Source organism: Talpa occidentalis, unplaced genomic scaffold, assembly GCF_014898055.3.
Source record: "Talpa occidentalis isolate TD23 unplaced genomic scaffold, MPIMG_talOcc4v2.1 talOcc4.4, whole genome shotgun sequence".
Taxonomy (NCBI): domain Eukaryota; kingdom Metazoa; phylum Chordata; class Mammalia; order Eulipotyphla; family Talpidae; genus Talpa; species Talpa occidentalis.
In genome coordinates, this window is record NW_023604295.1 from 140792289 (window position 1) to 140811044 (window position 18756).

Below are 18756 nucleotides of genomic sequence, written 5' to 3' on the forward strand. Positions count from 1 at the left end.
CTTCAGTGGAACATGATTACCTTTCTCTTTGGCTTCTTTTTTTCCCTGATCACTTTCTTTCACATGTCCTGGGAGGCTACTACCTTGACTCTTCCAGTGCTTAATATGCTCAATAGGAATATGAATTCTCCTGGCAGGAATCCTTCCCTTTACTTGTTTACAGCAGTGCCAACTGCATGCTGGGTAATATTGTAGACGCTTTCATGTTGCCATGGTAACTGGTGGGCGTTCCTTTTTTGAACAGTGCCCATACCCTTGATGTCTGCAGTGTCACCTTTCTTGTAGATTCACACGTATGGGTCCAGATGAAGCTCTAGAGAAAACACAGCAGGTGCCTGTCTTCTTTCTCTTACTGGTGGTCATTTTGATGATTTACGGGAACATGGTGATTCTGTCTGAAAGACCCTATACAGATTTTTTTAAGTTAAAAAATGGTTTTCCAGATTTTTAAAGATAACAAACAAAAGTAGAGTAGATATAACCTTTAGTATCGAAAAATCTATTTCCTTTGCATTCCTAGAAGAAAAAATTACTATTGGGAATACAGACATCCGGGTGTACTGTCTACACTGAATGCCCTGTTTTTGTATCATACCTAATAATGATGTCACGTAAATAAAATCTTAAACTCTGAAAAGTAATAATAAGCAATAAAATAACTACATGTGTATCGTATAGTTTTTCCTGGAAGCAAATTAAAACATGCTCTTTTTGTAAACTCAGGAGTTACCCAGGTTAAACCTGAAACTGGTCGCTGGGCCTGGAGCCAAAGAGTGACCAGGAATGAGACAGGCCCTCAAGATCTGTAGATGATGGTTTTTATTTTTAAGATTTATTTATTTATGCATACAAGTGCTGGGGTACAGGCCAGAGATGCGGGCGTGTGTGTGAGAAGATTCACCAGAGACAGAGTGGGGAGCGAAACAGGTGTTTCAACTGAAATACACCGCTGAGGGGAGCAGCAAGCGAGTCAGGAGAGGTCTGCTGCACCATGTGGGTTGCTCCCTGGCCAGAGATCGAACTTGTGCTGCAGAGGCTGTAGATTGCTTCATAGTGAGGTGCTTAACTCCTTGTGCCACCAGGGAGGCCCTGTAGATGATGGTTTTAATAACCAAGGGAACATGCATCTGAAGCTTGCTGGGGAGCACAGCCACCAGGCAAATAGACCTTGGTCTGTGGGAGCTCTGGGTGGAGCTCACATTCTGAGGCAGAGGAGTTGCTAAGGAGCCTCCAGCTGGCCTGGTCCAGTTCACTGTTATGCCCTCTCAGTGGTTCCTTCAACAGAATGTGCGACAAGTTCAATGCTGACACATGTAGAAATGTGTCCAAGAAATAGAGCTGGTGTTAAGAATGACCTGGTTGAACTTAATACAATTGTGATTCCTTCTCACATCTCTCCAAGTTCCTAATTTAGTGGCATGAGAAAGGGTCTGGACAACCCATATATTAAATAAACAAATTATGTAACAGATGTGGGGTTGGGGGTGAGAAGATTCACCAGAGAGAGAGTGGGAAGCAGAACAGGCAGATCTACTGAAACACACTGCTGAGGGGAGAAGCGGGTGAGTCAGGAGAGGTCTGTCGGTCACCTCCCGGGCCAGGGATGGAACTCAGTCTACTGTAAGCTGCAGATAGCTTCATAGTGCTGACACTTAACCCCATGTGCTACCAGGGAGGCCCTTTTTTATTTTTATGATCGAATATGTAAGTGATGATCTGACATTTATTTTAGAAATTGACCTCTATCAGTAATACTGAGGGATTTTTGTTGCTGTTGTCATTTTACTTTGTGATGAGCTGTCAGAAACATTTGGAAATGTTTTTCCAACACTTTATGGAATAACTCATATCTCCCAAGCAATTGCTATTTGTTAATGTGACTTTGCTAACCTGTGGAAACCAAAAACTTAAAATAAAATTTCAGACCTACAGAGGTGTTTAATCTGGTTTGGAAATAAGTGTTGAGCAAATGTTAATGAGATTGTACGAATATAATGTGGTCTAAGACTCAACAACTTACTGATAAATACAGAGCACATGAAATTAGGAATCAGAAAACCTTAGTTTGGTTATTCTCTGTGCCTGGGGTATTTTTTCCGGCACTTTAAATGTTTAGACTGTGTCTACATTGTCCCCATTAAATTAGTATGAAATTACTTTTCTTTTACAAATCACTGACTTACAGTGAAACATGTTTGTGATAATGTACATAAAAGACAGTGGTATAAATAATTCATTAAATATATATAATTATAATTATTAAGAGTTTCAAGAGTATAAAGGCTAAGAGATATTAAAAGGCTAAAGGGACTATAAAAGAATGCATGCAAAAATTATTGCAAGAAACTTCAGCAAGTAGAAAGAAGTGCTAAGTACACATGGCTGTAAATCTGGAGAGCCACTTTTGGGAAAATTCTCAAAATATTCTTAATTTTAAAGTGAAGGTAGAAAGCTCTCCCATATACTATAATTCAGGACATTATTATAAGAGTCCATATGTTTCTGTAATTGTCAGGATTATTCACTGCATATGTATTTATATATGAAACTTAAGTGTAAATTAATAGCAGTGAGGTATTATATGGGCATAAGGGAATGAATGATGATTGCTAAGGGACATACTAGTTTAAATTTCCTTGACTTATTACATGAAAGTCTCAACTCAAACACTTTCCTAATGTCAAGTTTTATTTAAAATTCATACATATTGATTATACAGAAATAATTTGTGGAGACCATAATCTGATCTTTATTTCTGCTAACATTTTTACTCATGAAAAATTCTGGTGCATCTAAAATTCAGTACATTAATTAGCAAATGTTTATCGAATAGATCAAAATGTAAGGCACCACATTAAATGCCTTATGCAATGACATAAAAACACAGGGTGAAGTAACTACATTCAAGAAACTTGCAATCTAGTTGTAGCAATAGCTATGCACCCAGTGTTGGGATGTCCATAGACTGACTATGTCATTAGCATCACAAAGTTCATTCAAAAGAGGCTGCATTAATGCCCAAGATGACCTTCACATAGCAGGGAGGGTGTTTCAGTGTTGGGAAATAGCTTGAGACAGTCAGGATATATAAGAACATTCTCTCTATGAGGATCAAAGTTTATGTTCTGTGTTAGTTATTTTTGACATTACGGCATTTTTCCCTTCCCATCTTGAGTCCCTCCTCTCCTGGCTATGATTGTCTAGTCCTCCACCTGTGTGCCTGCATAGATACGTCCTGTCACTCCCTTTGCTCACCTACCTGCAATTCTCCCCGGGGCCTCTGCACAGTCCTTTATGCCATGTTCTTGTCTGTCTTCACTTTTTCTTGTTAAGTGGAGTATGGCAAGTATTCATGTCCCAAATCAAATACCAGAAGTCTCTCTAACAGAGTATTTTATTGTTAACAGAGATGCAGTGTCTTCCACGTTTTAAAATGCAAATATACATGTAGAATACATACACTAAGCATATATATGTAATCTTAAAAATTGCAAACATGGGTTCTTACTCTTCAGTAAAATCTTTTGAAAATTTTCTCTGAATAATTGACCTTCATTTTAAAACAATATTTTCATGACTGTGTGGTATGTTGTGCTATAGATGAGGCTCCCTACTCTTCCCCTTGGTAACATGCAAAGTGGGATTTAATAGGAGTTTATAAGGTTGTTTAAGGAATGAATGAATGTGGGAAAAGCTTCTCTCATAGTTTCGGTTATTTCCTAGATCTAGATCTTCCTTCCTTCCCATGTGTTCTTACAATATGCCTAAGTTTTCTATTGCTGAGCTCTCACATATATGGAAATAGTCCCCTGTCATCTTCTCAGACTATTCCTACAAGACATTTGCCTGGGTTATGACTAGAAGCTGCCAATTCCGTTTCTTCACTAATTGGAGTTGTTATCTAATACCCAACTGCCATTTTTAGACTGCACACAAGCACAAACACAAACACACACACAGAGTCCTACACTCCACATCTCACTTTCTGAGTGAAAATCCCCACTTCTGGATGTGTTTTCCAAGATCCAGTAACATCTCAGCATATGAGGATAGACACTGAATTGAATTGACCATACATGGGGATGACACTATGATTTAAATCTCAGCAACAGGGCAAAGATGATGTACATGCAAAAACAGATTATATGAGAAAGACTCATTTGTTGGAAAGTTGGAAAGTAGGAGATGTAGGTAGTGGGGATATGAGATTGTTCCCAGATAAATCTTACCAAATATTCTAACAGGGCATCAGGGCAGAACCAGTAAATAAGTTGTCAGTAGTCTAAGAATGGAGTCCCAGTTTCTACAGCTGCTGCATGATTTGGCCAGACACCCTTACCATCCTGGACCAAGGCTAACCTAAAACTGTTGCCACGACTGAGGCACAGCTCACATGAAGTCTATCAAATACCAATGATTATGATTCAGTGACTGTTCTTCTGTTACTCTACATGTCTTTCCTCATTACTCTTCATTAGCCTATTTTACAGGTGTGATAAAGCACAGAGGGGGTGATATAAATGTCGACATCTTTGCAGTTAACACTGGCTAGCCTGGTTCCAAATCTGAGCTCTGAACTGCTGCTGACTCTACGATGATACAATTGTATGCAGAATGCCTGTGCTAGAAAAATGGATAGGAAAACCAATAATTAAAGAAAGATTGGTGTCCTGGGCAGTGTATTGCCTTGGATGAGTGAAAGAATGCTCCTAATGATGTGGTCCTGAGGGGAATGGTTCTGAGTCCCAGAGAGAACACTTGGCAAAAGAGAAAAATTACCAGAACATTAACAGCAGTTTGAAACCTGGCTATAAATGAAGATGCCTAAGGAAAGACCATTTGTTTTTCACAGAGGATCTTAATGATTCCCACTATTTGGATGCTGATGAAATAATTGGCCACCAAGTTAAAAATATAACAGTAGTGATAGTTTAATTGTATCCCCATCAATAATAAATATATAATACATACAGTAACATTTTACATAATAAATAACAGGCATAGTTGATTCCCATATTGTACTTCTCTCAGCTGTACATTATTATACACTAAGGACAGCAAAAAAGGTCATAGACTTTCCTTTTTATAATGGCAGGCATATTAGTCTGTAGTAGGTGCTCAGTAAAATCTTACTGTTTAAAAATTTATATAAAAGAGTCTGTTCTCATTTCACTGTCTTCAGGCTCTATGAATGTAGTCTCATTTTATATTGCTTATTTACAAATATATTACCCCAGGACAATACTTGTTTTTTTTAAGATTTATTTATTTATTTATACAAGAACCGGGGTCAGGCCAGATGCGAGAGGGTGAGAGGCTTCATCAGAGACAGAGTGGGGAGCAGAACAGGCAGACTGACAAAATACACTGCTGAGGGGAGCAGTGGGCGCTACAGGAGAGGTCTGCTGCACCATGTGGGATCCTCGCTGGCTGGGATCAAATCAGCGCTGCAGAGGCTGTGGACAGCTTCACAGCGTGGTGCTCAACCACTGCACCACCAGGGGAGGCCCCCCAAGGACAATACTTGATGTGAAATTTCAAGCCTTTGCATGATTAAGTCATCCTCCATCTGTTCCACAAGGACTGCTTGGCCCATATTCCTTGTTTGCCACATTGTCAAGCCCATCCATTAGCACTGCTCTTTTCTCTCTACCTCACTATTGAATATTCTTCTCACTCATTTCTACTCGCTCTAGCATTTCTTTCCATCAAGAGAAATATTTTCTTAGTATCACTTCTACCAGCTACTGCCTCCATTTCCATGTTCTTTGCAGCAAAATTACTGGACTGAGTTCTCTGTAGATCGGCTTACCAGTTGTTCTTTTCTCATTTTCAATTTTGCCACCACAGTCAGATTTCACCACACCTCTCTTTTTGAGATTTCTCATAAATTATCAGCTATCAAATTGCTAAGACTAAGTGACTAAATGTCAAATCACAGATGTTTTATTTCTATTAAAGAAAACCTATAAGGCACTTATTTGATTATTTAAAGAGCCTAGTATGTTGTTCTTTTACAATTTTAAAAAATAATGATATTATTTTTATTTTTATTTATTTATATGTTTTTTAAGATTTATTTATTTATACAAGAACAAGGGTGCAGGTCAGATGCACAGGAGGGTGAGAGAATTCACCAGAGACAGATCAGTGAACAAACAGGCAGACTGACAAAATATACTGTTGTGGGGAGCAGTGAGCGCAACAGGAGAGGTCTGCCGCGCCATGTGGGACCCTCGCTGGCTGGGATTTAACTGGTGCTTCAGAGGCTGCAAACAGCTTGATAGCGCAGTGCTCAACCGCCTGCACCACCAGGGGAGACCCTAAATTATTTTTATTGATGTAATGTTGGTTTTAGGGATATACATTCATATCTCTTCAAATATATGTTATCTACTCACCACCCACCACCCAGACAGCCATAATCCTCCACCATCTTGGATGGCCCATTTTCAGCATTTAACCTGGTTGTTTCCTTCTAATCTTCTTGGCCTTGGCCACTCCTTCTGTATTTGCTTACTTGGTCTTTCTCTTCTGTGTCCAGGCCCAGTCTTCAGTATTTTTCTCTATTTACTCACCATATGGAAAATTTAACTAGTGTCATGAATGAAATATCTGATAATCCAAGAGAAATTATTGTGATGGGTACAGCTGAGACTGGAAGGCGGCAGTGCTCTTGTAGGAATGAAGGTTCAATCCCAAAGGGCAGTTGTGCCAAGAGGTGACACACAGGCTAAGTTGTTCAGTAGCTGAGAGATGACACAAGTACACTCTTGAGTATCCCTGTCATTCTTCATCCTCCCTGTCAACATGACCTTGAGCTCCTGGAAAGAGAAATGTACATCTAGAAGGGAGGGTCTGCTGAAATGAATCCCTCCTGTTGTTCAGACTCAACTTTTCCAAATAAATCTTGGTATAGTTTCTAGGCAAAGTTAAATTTCTGTTTGTTTCTGGGAGTGATCTGTTGAGTGAACAGACTGCCTAGCATGGAGTAAGCATCAACAAAGATTTCAATAATTATTACATGGACACTTTGGTTCGAATGGGCTGATTGGCTCTACCAGTTATTAATTCTAATAATTCTCCTAAGTTCTAAAGTGAACTTTTATAGAATGTTTTATATAAAGCTAACCTTAAGAAAGCATTGGTTACACCTGCTACAGCCAAATGCAAGGATTCTCCTATTATCCCTTTTGGTTACTTTAAATTTTAAGCTCTACTAAACACTAATTCATTGTTTAATTGGACCAGATAGACAGTCTTAAAAATTTGAACACTTTGAGTTTAACTGAATGTGGCTATACAACTTCAGGAAAATGTGGAAAAAAAAATTGAGTGAAAATAATAATTTAACTGATTTTTTTTTAATTTTATTTGGCAGTGAATACTGCTCATTGTTTTCCTTCTGGATGGTTTACCAAAGTGTTCATAAATATAGCATAGCATGAGTAGCTTAATTTTTGTTCATTTGCATTTGTTAAACTACAACGACAGATTTTACTCTTGCAGAAAGTACTTACTTAGGAAATCTCATCTAGGGCCTCCCATGGTGGTGCAGCAGTTGAGTGCTGGGCTGCGAGGGTGCCCACAGCCTCTGCAGAACCAGTTTGTTCCCTGGTGAGGGTCCCACATGGCGTGGCAGATCTCTCCTGCTGTGCCCGCTGATCCCCTCAGAAGTGTATTTCATCACTCTGCCTGTTCTGTTCCCTGCTCTGGCTCTGGTGAATTCTCTCACCCTCCTGCGCTTCTGACTGTACCTAGTGCTTGTATAAATAAATAAATAAAAATCTTAAAAAAAAATAAGAAATCTCATCTATTTACAAAACTAGGCTGGGAGGAAATCTGCCTCATTAGACTAGTTTCTTGACATTTCATTTATTTATTTTCAGAATGATCACAGGACTTTCTAAGAGCAATTATGCTGTCATCACTATCCCTTTCCCCGTTCTGCCCCTTCTTTTCCTGCCCTCTCCCTCTATCCATTTGTCCTCCTCTTCGTGCCATCGCCCTCCCCCACTTCTTCTTGACTCTCTTTTATCTTCTCTATCTTTTTCCCTTTTTCTCTCACATCTCATATTTTGCACTGATTTCCTCATGAGACTGCAGTTCCATACTCAGAACATGACCAAAGGAAATAGCAGGCGTCCCACCAACTTCAGTGACAAAATCTGAGCAAGTGCACAACTTGTCCTGCTCAGGGAGTAGGAACAGCCTGGCCGGGACATGGTGGTCTGTACAGGCATTAAGATTGACCAGACCTGGATGAGCTCCCCTCCCCAGTGGCTGAGGCAGTGAAGTGTTCGGAATGTGTTTGAAGGGAGGAGTATTTCTTTTTTTTTTTTTTTAAGATTTATTTATTTATGTATACAAGAACTGGTACAGGTCAGAGGTGTGGGGGGGTGAGAGTTTTCACCAGAGATAGAGTGGGGAGCAGAACAGGCAGATTGACAGAAGTACACTACTGAGGGGAGCAATAGACGAGTCAGGAGAGGTCTGCTGTGCCATGTGGGTTGCTCCCTGGCCGGAGATCTTACTCATGCTGCAGAGGCTGTGGATAGCTTCATAGAGCTGTGCTTACTCCTTGCACCACCACGGAGAACCAAGCGGAGGAGTCTTTCTAGGAAACCCTGCTAGAATTCTCCCAGTCCCTTAATTGCTTCATTTTTTTTTTTTTTTTAATTCTCTCAGTCTATCTAGATCATGGCATTCCCTCTGCAGTCTGGAACCCATATTTGATAATCACAACTACTATTTCACTCGAATTTTTGGTATTCCATGTCCCCTGCATGCCCGTATCCAGTCACATGACATGAAGAGCATCATTCACTTTTTATCTAATTACACAACTCACACTCCCATCTACCAGCACTGATCTCGAACCTCCATCAGTCTCCTCAAAATCAGATCTCCTGACTTTTCTTGGCTGTTGAGTTTCTGTTATCATTTTTGAGAAAACTTTGTGCTTTAAGGATGATTCTTTTCTCTCATTGCATCCAATATATTCTCAAACCTATGGCCTTTCTAATTGTGCTTATTTTAGTTTTAGGAAACAAGAACCATTCCATAACCAAATGATTCACCTACATAATAACACGATCTCTCTTGCTTTTTTTGAAGCCCTGCTCAATTCATCTCCTCTCTGTCTTGTGTCTCTAGTATATCCTTTCTAAGAACTACTTCTCCTCCAAGTTGTCTCAACTCTGAAATATTTATTTTTTATGGATTTATTAATTTATGAATGGAAGAACTGGGGTGCAGGCCAGAGGTGTGGGGCAATGAGAGGATTCACCAGAAAGAGTGGGGAGCAGAACAGGCAGACTGACTGAAATGCACTGCTGAGGGGAGCAGCAGGCGAGTCTGCTGCACCATGTTGGTCAGCTCCCTGGCCGGGAATCAAACTTGTGCTGCAGTAGCTGGAGATAGCTTGGCAGTGCTGTTTTTAACCCCTGCACCACCAGGAAGGCCCATCAACACTGAAATATTTACAAATTGACAAAACCACCTGCTCTTGAATGCTTGCACAGACACGCACAGGAAACTCCCTCTGGATGATGCTCTCTCTTCTTTAGTGCCCCTTGTCATTACTTTGATGGGATTTCTCGGAGACACCATTTCTGACCCCTCCCTCCTACCGTTTGAATCTGATTCCTGTTCAACCAACTGCTTTCTGTCTATGCATTCTTTTTTTTAAAGATTTATTTATTTATGCATATAAGAACTGGGGTACAGGCCAGAGGTGTGGATGGTGAGAGGATTCACCAGAGACAGAGTGGGGAACAGATCAGGCAGATTGACTGAAATACACTGCTGAGGAGAGCAGTGCCCATAGAGACAGAAGTCTGCTATGCTATGTGGGTGGCTCCCTGGCTGGCCGGGGGATTGAATTCCCGCTGCAGTGTCTGTGGATAGCTTCATAGGTTGTGTCTTAACCCCTTGCGCCACCAGGAGGCCCCCAGTCTATGCATTCTTACTCCACACAATTTATATAATAGGATTCTAATCGCCTATTGTACAGCTCCATTGGACATTTTTCACTTACCTCATTGGACCTTATTTTGATTATCTCTGCTCAATACTCCCTCCTCAGCCTCTCTTCTGTGAATCATATTGTCTGAGTTACACCGATAGGTCTCTTATTTCTGTCTGTCTCCTTAGAGCTGTTCATTTTTCACTGCTCCTATATTTTATTGCTCCACATGTTTGGGGTTCTGTGGCTGTCATATTGATCTTTCAGCCATCGCTGTTGCTGGCGTTAGACTGGTACTGGGATTTCTTGGGCATTTCGACAGGTATCTTTCTCTATATCTACAATTTCCAAAATTGAATCCATCATCCTTTTTCCCTAAACAGTAATTCCTGTTTTTATTTTTCAGTCAGTGGTACCAGTGCTAATCCCTGAGGTATTATAATTAATTGTATCATTAATTGTAATATCTAGCTAGCATTATTGAGTTCAGAGTGTTTGCCTTGTACAATGCCAGGTACTTTTTATGAATCATCTCATAATATTGACAGTCTTGTAAAGTTGATGTCATTTTATTTCCATTTTTATTTATTTTTCTTCTGGAAACTGAGAATCTGTTAAATGATGTGCCAGAAGTCACTTAGGAAGGGGCGTGTTCGGTAGTGCCTGGAAGTGGTCTTTGATCTCTCTTTAACCCTTCTAGTTCCATACATGTTGTCACAGATGGCAAGGGTTCATAATTTTTATAGCTAAGTAGTAGTCCATTGTTTATATATACCACATTTTTTAAAGATTCATTTTGTTTATTTATGCATATGAGAACTGGGGTGTAGGTCAGAGGTGCGGGGGGTGAGAGGATTCACCAGAGACAGAGAGGGGAACAGAACAGGCAGACTGACAGAAATACACTGCTGAGGGGAGCAGCAGGTGAGACAGGAGAGGTCTGCTGCGCCATGTGGGTAAGCTCCCTGGCTGGGGATTGAACTAGTGCTGCAGTGGCTGGCAATAGCTTGATCATGCTGAGATTTTAACCCCTGAGCCACCAGGGAGGCCCCAATATACCACATCATTCTAGCCCATTCATCTGTCCTTCAGGCTGTGTTGTTTCCATGACTTGGTGATGGTAAATAGTGCTGCAGTGAATATAGTAGTGCAGGCATGCCTTCAAATTGGTGTTAAGGTTTTGCAGGCTTGTTCTGTTGCCTCCTCCTAGAACCCCATGTTTACTTATTGTGCTATGTAGTTTCCCCTCAAGTGGTATTATTACTTCATAGAGAAAGTGAACTTTGAATTGAATCTTAAGTAATCAGTTTAAAAATTGACAAAGTGAAATTGACGAAGTGAAGGGAAGGAAAACATGTTTGAAAATATGCGTGGCCATAGTTGAGATTTATTATAGTGAGTGTTTGCTTTTATAATACTCCATGACTATTTTCATTTTGTATTCTGCACTGTATTTTTCATGAATCATGCATATATTTAGAAAAATAATGGGCTGGTTATGGAAACAAAACTGTTTCCTAAAATCAGTTAATTTTGTGATTAATTATAAAGTACTTTAAAAAACAGCACTGGGTGAGGTGGCATCTGTGGTTGGCAATAGACATGCTGTGGATAATTTATTATTAAAGACCTTTAAAATTTTAAAAACCCAATTAAAAAAAACTTATAATTGAAGGGTAGGAAAAATGCTTCTTTAAAACGAGGCAATAAGATTAGCAACATCACACAACCTCCAGGCAAATGCTGATCTCATATAATAATAAATTATCTGCCTATTCTTCATGTGAGTTAAATATCATTGAAACAACTGCAGTGATAACACCTCAGGCTATCATCGTGCTAGATTTTCTATAGATAATAAAGAATGGGAGACTTATTCAGGGAAAAACTACAGAAAAGAAAAAGCTCCATCTTTATGGCTCACTGTCTTTTTATTATTATTTTTTTCCTTTTCTGATCTGAAATGATTACTCTGCCAATGGCACTATCACAAGAAGTAGCTTGTTCCTAAGTAGCTTAAATTCTTGCTACCCACTAAGGAACGGTTGTCACTCTTTTCTAAGCCTGTGCAATTATACATGTCCATTAGGTACTCGGCCTGAGGGAGCCTGTATCATCTGTAACTGACTTCACAAGGCAGGTTCCCTCTGGCTTTTGCACATGGGCTGTTTCTTAGAGACTTCGCAATTGAATGATGACCACCCCCATGTAAACTCTTGTTTCTATTACCTTGCAAAAATAACAATTAAGGAATGCTCTTTCATCTTTAGCCAAGTTGATGGCTGAAAATTAGATTTTTGCTAATGATAAGGAGATTGGGTAAAAATATTAAGAAAAGAATGGAAAGGTGTCATGTTTAACATGCAGTGCATGTTAATACAGTGCATCACCCCCCCCTTTAAATTGCTCATATGTATACTTACTCGAAAATAAAATGATGATGCCATTGGGAAATTTTATTTATTTATTTTTAAATTATCTATTTATTTATTCAAGAACTGGGGTGCAGGTCAGAGGCCTGGGGGGTGAGAGAATTCACCAGAGGCAGAGTGGGGAGCAGAGCAGGCAGACGGATCAAGGACACTGCTGAGGGGAGCAGCAGGTGAGGCAGGCTAGAGGTCTGCTGTACCATGTGGGTATCTCCCTGGTCGGCTGGAACTTGAACCCATGCTGCAGAGGCTGTGGACAGCTTCACAGCACTGCGCTCAACCTGCTGTGCCAAAGGGAAGGCCCCTGCCATTGGGAAATTTTAATGGTAAGTTAATTAAGTCCTGATTACTACCCTGCCTTTCAGTTTTTTATTGATATACCTTATGATGCATATTAATCAAATATTTTAAAACTAGTTTTGCTGTCTTGAGTCCCTTAGTCTGTTGATTTCCCGGAGAACTATTTTTTATATTTTATACAATCGTAAAAAAAACAAAAAACAAAAAAAAAATCATAGTGTTGAAAATTCAATTGATTGGATTATTTTAAGATTGGATATAAATCTCAGAATATTTTAAGTATTATTAGTCAATCTTTTCTACATATATATATATATATATAGAGAGAGAGAGCTTATGAATAAAAGGCTTTGTTAAATATTTTAAAATTGCTTTGATTGATGGGGTAAAATATACAGACCAACTGGGAAATGGAATATTTCAGAGAACCAAGAGACTGGATGGAAATGTGTCACTATTTATAAAAAAAAATAATTTTCCTGGCTAAAAAAAGCATAAACTCAATGTGCACTTTTGTACTATACAAAAGGAAATATTTTTCCTAATGTGATGACAGAAAATATGAAACATTTTATGAAAAATATTTTTAGATCATATTTGAAGCAACAGTTTGTTAGGAAAAATATTAACTAAAATTTACATATTATAAAACGGTACCTTTACCTAAGTGAAATATAAAATTAATGTTATTTTAAATATACATGTATTATTTAAAACATCCCATATTTGCAACCATTTCTGCCTCACAGTCTCTACAAATTGGTGGAGAATTGACTAATTTTTTTCTTTATTTTGCATTCCATTTTATGAGATCTGAAAAAAGTGATACAATTATTTTCATTTTCACATCTTCCCTCTTCAGTGTGGAAATATTGATGCACAGAAAGAAATGGTCAAACACACAGCAAAATAGGGGGAACTTGTAATGGGAGACATTACTGTAAAATCAATTCAAGAGCATTTCAGATTTGATTGCTACTGACATACAGTTTTATTAAGTTGCGTTTACCTCTCCGTCTAAGAAGTGCCAAATTTCTGTAAGAACTTGACAACTTTGAGAAAATTTAAATGCACCTTCCCCCTCTCTCTTAATCCTGCTCCTTTTGTCCATATGATTAAAGGAGCAGCAGGAAAACCAAATACACTTTTCTTCACAGCCTCTTGTTGGAACTCCTGTGGTTTATAAGATCTCACCTTTTGCTATTTCTTTCTTATCTTTTCTCAGACACCGACAGACAAATATCTGTCCACTTAGTGAACAAAAACCATGTCCATAACAAATGTTTTATCCTACCTTAGACAAGTCTTCCAACTTTCCTCTCGCATATATGTTGAGGGTTGTGCAGAAAGCAGGGGCGCGACAGTGACATGGCCACATTTGCCCGAATCTCAATCACACTAGCCCTGCATTTATCCTGTGAGTGGGACCCCTCTCCCAAACCTGAGGAAATCCCTTGGCATCCCCAGCCTTAGTTCCTGAAATCATCTCCGAACTGATTTCCTCAACTTAGAGGGATTCTTTCGGTCACAAAATACGTGCCTCAAACACCATCAAAGTTTTAAACCAAATGTAAATTATACTGCTGTTTCCTCTTTTATAGCTTAATGTTTATTTATCCCTTAAAACTATTTTTGTCTGTTCTACTGCTGTGTCACGAAAAAATCCTGCTTTTTGCCATGATTTACCTGTTTCTATTACAATGGTCTTATTGCTTTTTTCTACCTGGGCATATATCACCTCACTTTCAAGTCCCCTTCAAGTTCCAGCTATTCTTGAAAGACTTTAGCCATCATGTAATCACTTACCTTTACGCTTTCTGTAGCCCTGTAGCAGCATGTAAGTTGTCCTCCATGACCAGTCTTCTGTTAGTAATCTAATATTACTTGTTTGCTAGAATTATGTTGATATCCTGTCCCCTGATTTCTTATTCTGTGACAAACTAGACCATTTTATTATGGCTTACAAAGATCTTAACTGACTGACTCTCTTTATCACAGTATTTGCTAACATCTCTCAGCCGTGTGTGTGTGTGTACATATATACACACACACACACACGTTGTGTGAACATATATACATCTGTGTATGCATCTATAGATGTGTGTATATGCATATGCGTGCATGTGTGTACACACATACGCACATACACACATATGCCTAATGAGGCTGGAACTTTACATTTTTCACAATTGTTCTAGGCTTCCTCAAGTTGCTGTGCCTGTGTACATTCTGGGTCTTCTACCTAGAACAATGTCTTCCCATCAGGATCCCCCTGCGTATGACTGCAGACTTAACGTATCCCCGACTCTTACTGCTCTTCCAAGGCCTTTCTTTCCCTTTTCTGGCATCCAGAGGCCACATCTGTCCTGTGCTCACTCCTCCTACTCCTTTTCTCTGATGCTTTCCCTTTACATGTGGAGAGGTGAGGGCATGCCAATTCTACTCAACATTTTATTCCCACCATTTGATATTAGTTTCTTGAAAGCACACAAGAATTAAAGAATGCTGCTTTATTTTTTGTTTTAAGTTTTCCCCTGTGTACTTCCTAAGTTTTCTGTGAATCTAAAGGATTTCTTCTAATTTTGTTTAGTGCAATTTATGAAAACATTCCAAGGCATATCCTGTCTCCTTTCACACAGCTTATGTTAATAATGAAATATTAATTCTCAAAAACTTTTATTTTTTATTTTTTTAAGATTTATTTATTTATTTATACAAGAACCGGGGTATAGGCCAGATGCGCGGGAGGGTGAGAGGATTCACCAGAGACAGAGCAGGGAACAGAACAGGCAGACTGACAAAATAGAAATACACTGTTGAGGGGAGCAGCGGGCGCGACAGGAGAGGTCTGCCACTCCATGTGGGACCCTCGCTGGCTAGCCGGGATCGAACCCATGCTACAGAGGCTGCAGACAGCTTCACAGCGCGGCGCTCAACTGCCTGCACCACCAGGGAGGCCCCAACATTTTATTTTTTTAACATTCATAACATTTCAGTAAAAATGTGGATTCATTTATTTGCAATTAAGAGCAATTATGAAAATATGAGATAAAGCTTATGAGAACAAATATCTACTTGCAGCAATAACTTCTTAGCCCTTTGGAGGACACCTTGTCATGAAGAGTTTACACATCTATATTATTTCTCATACTAAGCTTCCTATGAAATATTATTTATATAGCCTTTTTTTTTAATCTTGTGCTGTTTAGAAGTAGTTGTCCAAATTGAAGTTCAGTTTGTAATTCATATTTTTCCTTCTTCTCCCTGCCTGAATGTTTAAATAATCTCTCAGCTTTTCGGGAACATCTTAGATACTGTGGTGATAACCCAGTTTTAATCTAGGTTCTACTCTAACTTCTTATAGCTTTCATTTTCTCCTGTGTAAAATAAGGGTATTAGATTGGATGATTTTTCAAATCTCTTTCAACTTCCATAGTATAAAATGTTAACTTCACATACAAATTCAAACATCACATGCAAATCTGCGATTTAAAATCTCCCCTGTTGCAATCAGAACATCATAAAGCTCATCCTTAAAATGAAATACTGGTTTTATGAAATAAAAATGCATTTATTGAACATATTTTACAATGCCCACAGTCTCACTCTACTATGTATAATTTATTTTATTTAGTTATTACAGATAATGAAAAGGTTAACATAAAGCAGCACAGGGTGGGGAAAAAAAAAACAAAACAAAATGCTTGCAATTGTATATCCTATGCCTCTGTTTTTTAAGATGGGAGAATTCTATATCAAGAAACAGAAATGATGTATGCAAGATTACATGTCAGGTACAGGAGTTTATTATGAAATGTGTTTGTTTATACTACAGGAAGACATTTTAGTGCTGCACCAGTTTAGCAAATATACTTGGAGTTTAAATAGGCCTGAATTTCCAATTTTTTTTCCTATCTTGAAAATATTTTCCTATCTTTATTTAGATTTCAGTTAAATAGATTTATTGGATACATTTTATGTAACATGAATTATGTTGCATATTCACAGATCAGTGGTGAGTAAGCAGACATTATTGACATAATGGGCTCTCTCTCTTTATATATATGTGTATATTATATAGAATATGTGTATATTCTATATAATATGTATAAAACACACACACATATATATATATATGTTTTTATTGAGGTGACATTGGTTGTCAATATTGCGAATACTTCAGAAATTCAGGATCCCATATCTTCAGGTGTATTTTATCACATCACACTCACCACCAGGGTACCTGTAGCCCTTCACCTTAGACCATTAATCCCTCCCCCCTTTACTCTCTCCCTCCTCTCTGGTAAGCTTAGATTTACAATCAGATTTCTAGGGTTGGATTTGGTTTAATTTTTGTCTCTCCCTTTGTCCCATTTATTTATATTCTACATATGAGTGAAATCATCTGGTGTTTGTCTTTCTGCTTTTGGCTTAGTTAGCTTAGCATAATCCCCTCCAGTTCTATCTATGAGAGTTCATCTTTTTTAAATAGCTGAGTAATATTCCATCATGTATATAGATCATATCTTCCTAATCCTCTCTTCTTTGGACATTTAGGTTGTTTCCATAATTGACTATTGTAAATAATGTGCAATGAACATAGAGATGTATATATCCATTCAAATTGGAGTATTTGCATTCTTTATGTATATACCTAGCAGTGGAATTCCTGGATCATATGGTCGATCTATCTTTAACATTTTGAGACACCGAACTGTTTTCTCTGAGGGTTGGACTAGCCTACATCCCCAACCACAGTCTATGAAGGTTCCTTTTTCTCCACACCATTACCAACACTTGTTACAAGGCTTTTTGATATATACTGTTTTCATGGGTATGAGGTGATATATGTAATTCCAGTTCTGATTTCCATTTCTCTACTGATAAATGATGATTAACATCTCCATGTGCATGTTGGACATTGGTCTGTCTTCTTTGGGTGTCTGTTTAAGTCTTCTCCCCAATTTTTGCTTGAGTTGTTGGTGCTTGTTTGTTGAGTTATATAAGTTCTTTGTAGATCTTACATTAGCTCTGTGAAATGTGTCGTGTATTTATCCCATTTTGAGTGATAGTTTTGTTTGAATAATACTTTCTATCACTGTACAGGAGCTTATAAATAGTGATAGCATTGGTTTACAATATTGTTTGTGATTTCGAGGTATAGGGTCTCCCCATTCAGGTGTTTTACCACACCGCACCTGACACCAGATACCCATAGGACACCACAATGGCCCATTTTGTGTAGAAGCTTTTCAGTTGGATGTAGTCCCATTGTTTACTTTAGCTTTTCTTTCCCTTGCTGTAGGAGTCAAGTCCCAAATACATCACTGATGCCAATGCCATGGAATGTCTTCTGTGTATTTTATGGTTTAATATTTTATACCTGTTATAGTTCTTTAATCTGTAATGAGTTAATTTTCACATATGCTCTGAGATGGTGCTCTAGTTTTATTCTTGTGCATGTCTTTGTCCAGCTTTCATGTACTAGAGGCAAAAGGAGGAATAATATTTCTCCCCTCAGAATGGCTCTTGACCCTGGATATTTGTGGAGATATGGGCCTGAATTCCCAATTTCAATTCCTTAAACGTAAATACATCCCTTCTACCAGGCTGCTGATCTGCCTTTGGAAACCGGGGTGACATACTTTCATCTCTCAAACTCATAGTGACCCCTACCCTCGGGACCCAAACTTCTGTAGTGACCAGCCTTTGTTCCCGTGTCTTCAATAGAGATTTTTATTTTAGTGATCTATTGTTATGAGTTGCTTTGTGCTCTTGTACTTACAATGACACCCTCCCCTAACAGCTGTCTCTATCGTTGGATCTTAGGCAGACACATGAAAACTGTCTTGTTCTCCTATGTCATCCCTTGGACTCTTTAAACAGAGTTTTCCTTCTCCTTGACAACATGTTGCATCCAGTACTTTCTGCTTAAAACATTCAACTGTTTCAATAGGTTTATTCTTTCCTTTTTAAAGATTGATTTATTTATGCATACAAAAATGGGGTACAGGCCAGAGATGTGGGGAGTGAGAGGATTTACCAGAGACAGTGTAGGGA

At 38.6% G+C, this 18756-nt stretch overlaps 1 protein-coding gene across 1 annotated transcript in view; it reads left to right on the forward strand.

Moving 5' to 3' along the window:
- The first annotated feature begins 215 nt into the window (after positions 1 to 215).
- TENM3 (teneurin transmembrane protein 3) overlaps positions 216 to 18756 on the forward strand; it is a 2290771-nt gene continuing 2272230 nt past the window's right edge. The window contains exon 1 of the mRNA XM_054701057.1: positions 216 to 331. The gene's annotated coding sequence lies outside the window, so the exon portion shown is untranslated. The remainder of the gene's footprint in view (positions 332 to 18756) is intronic.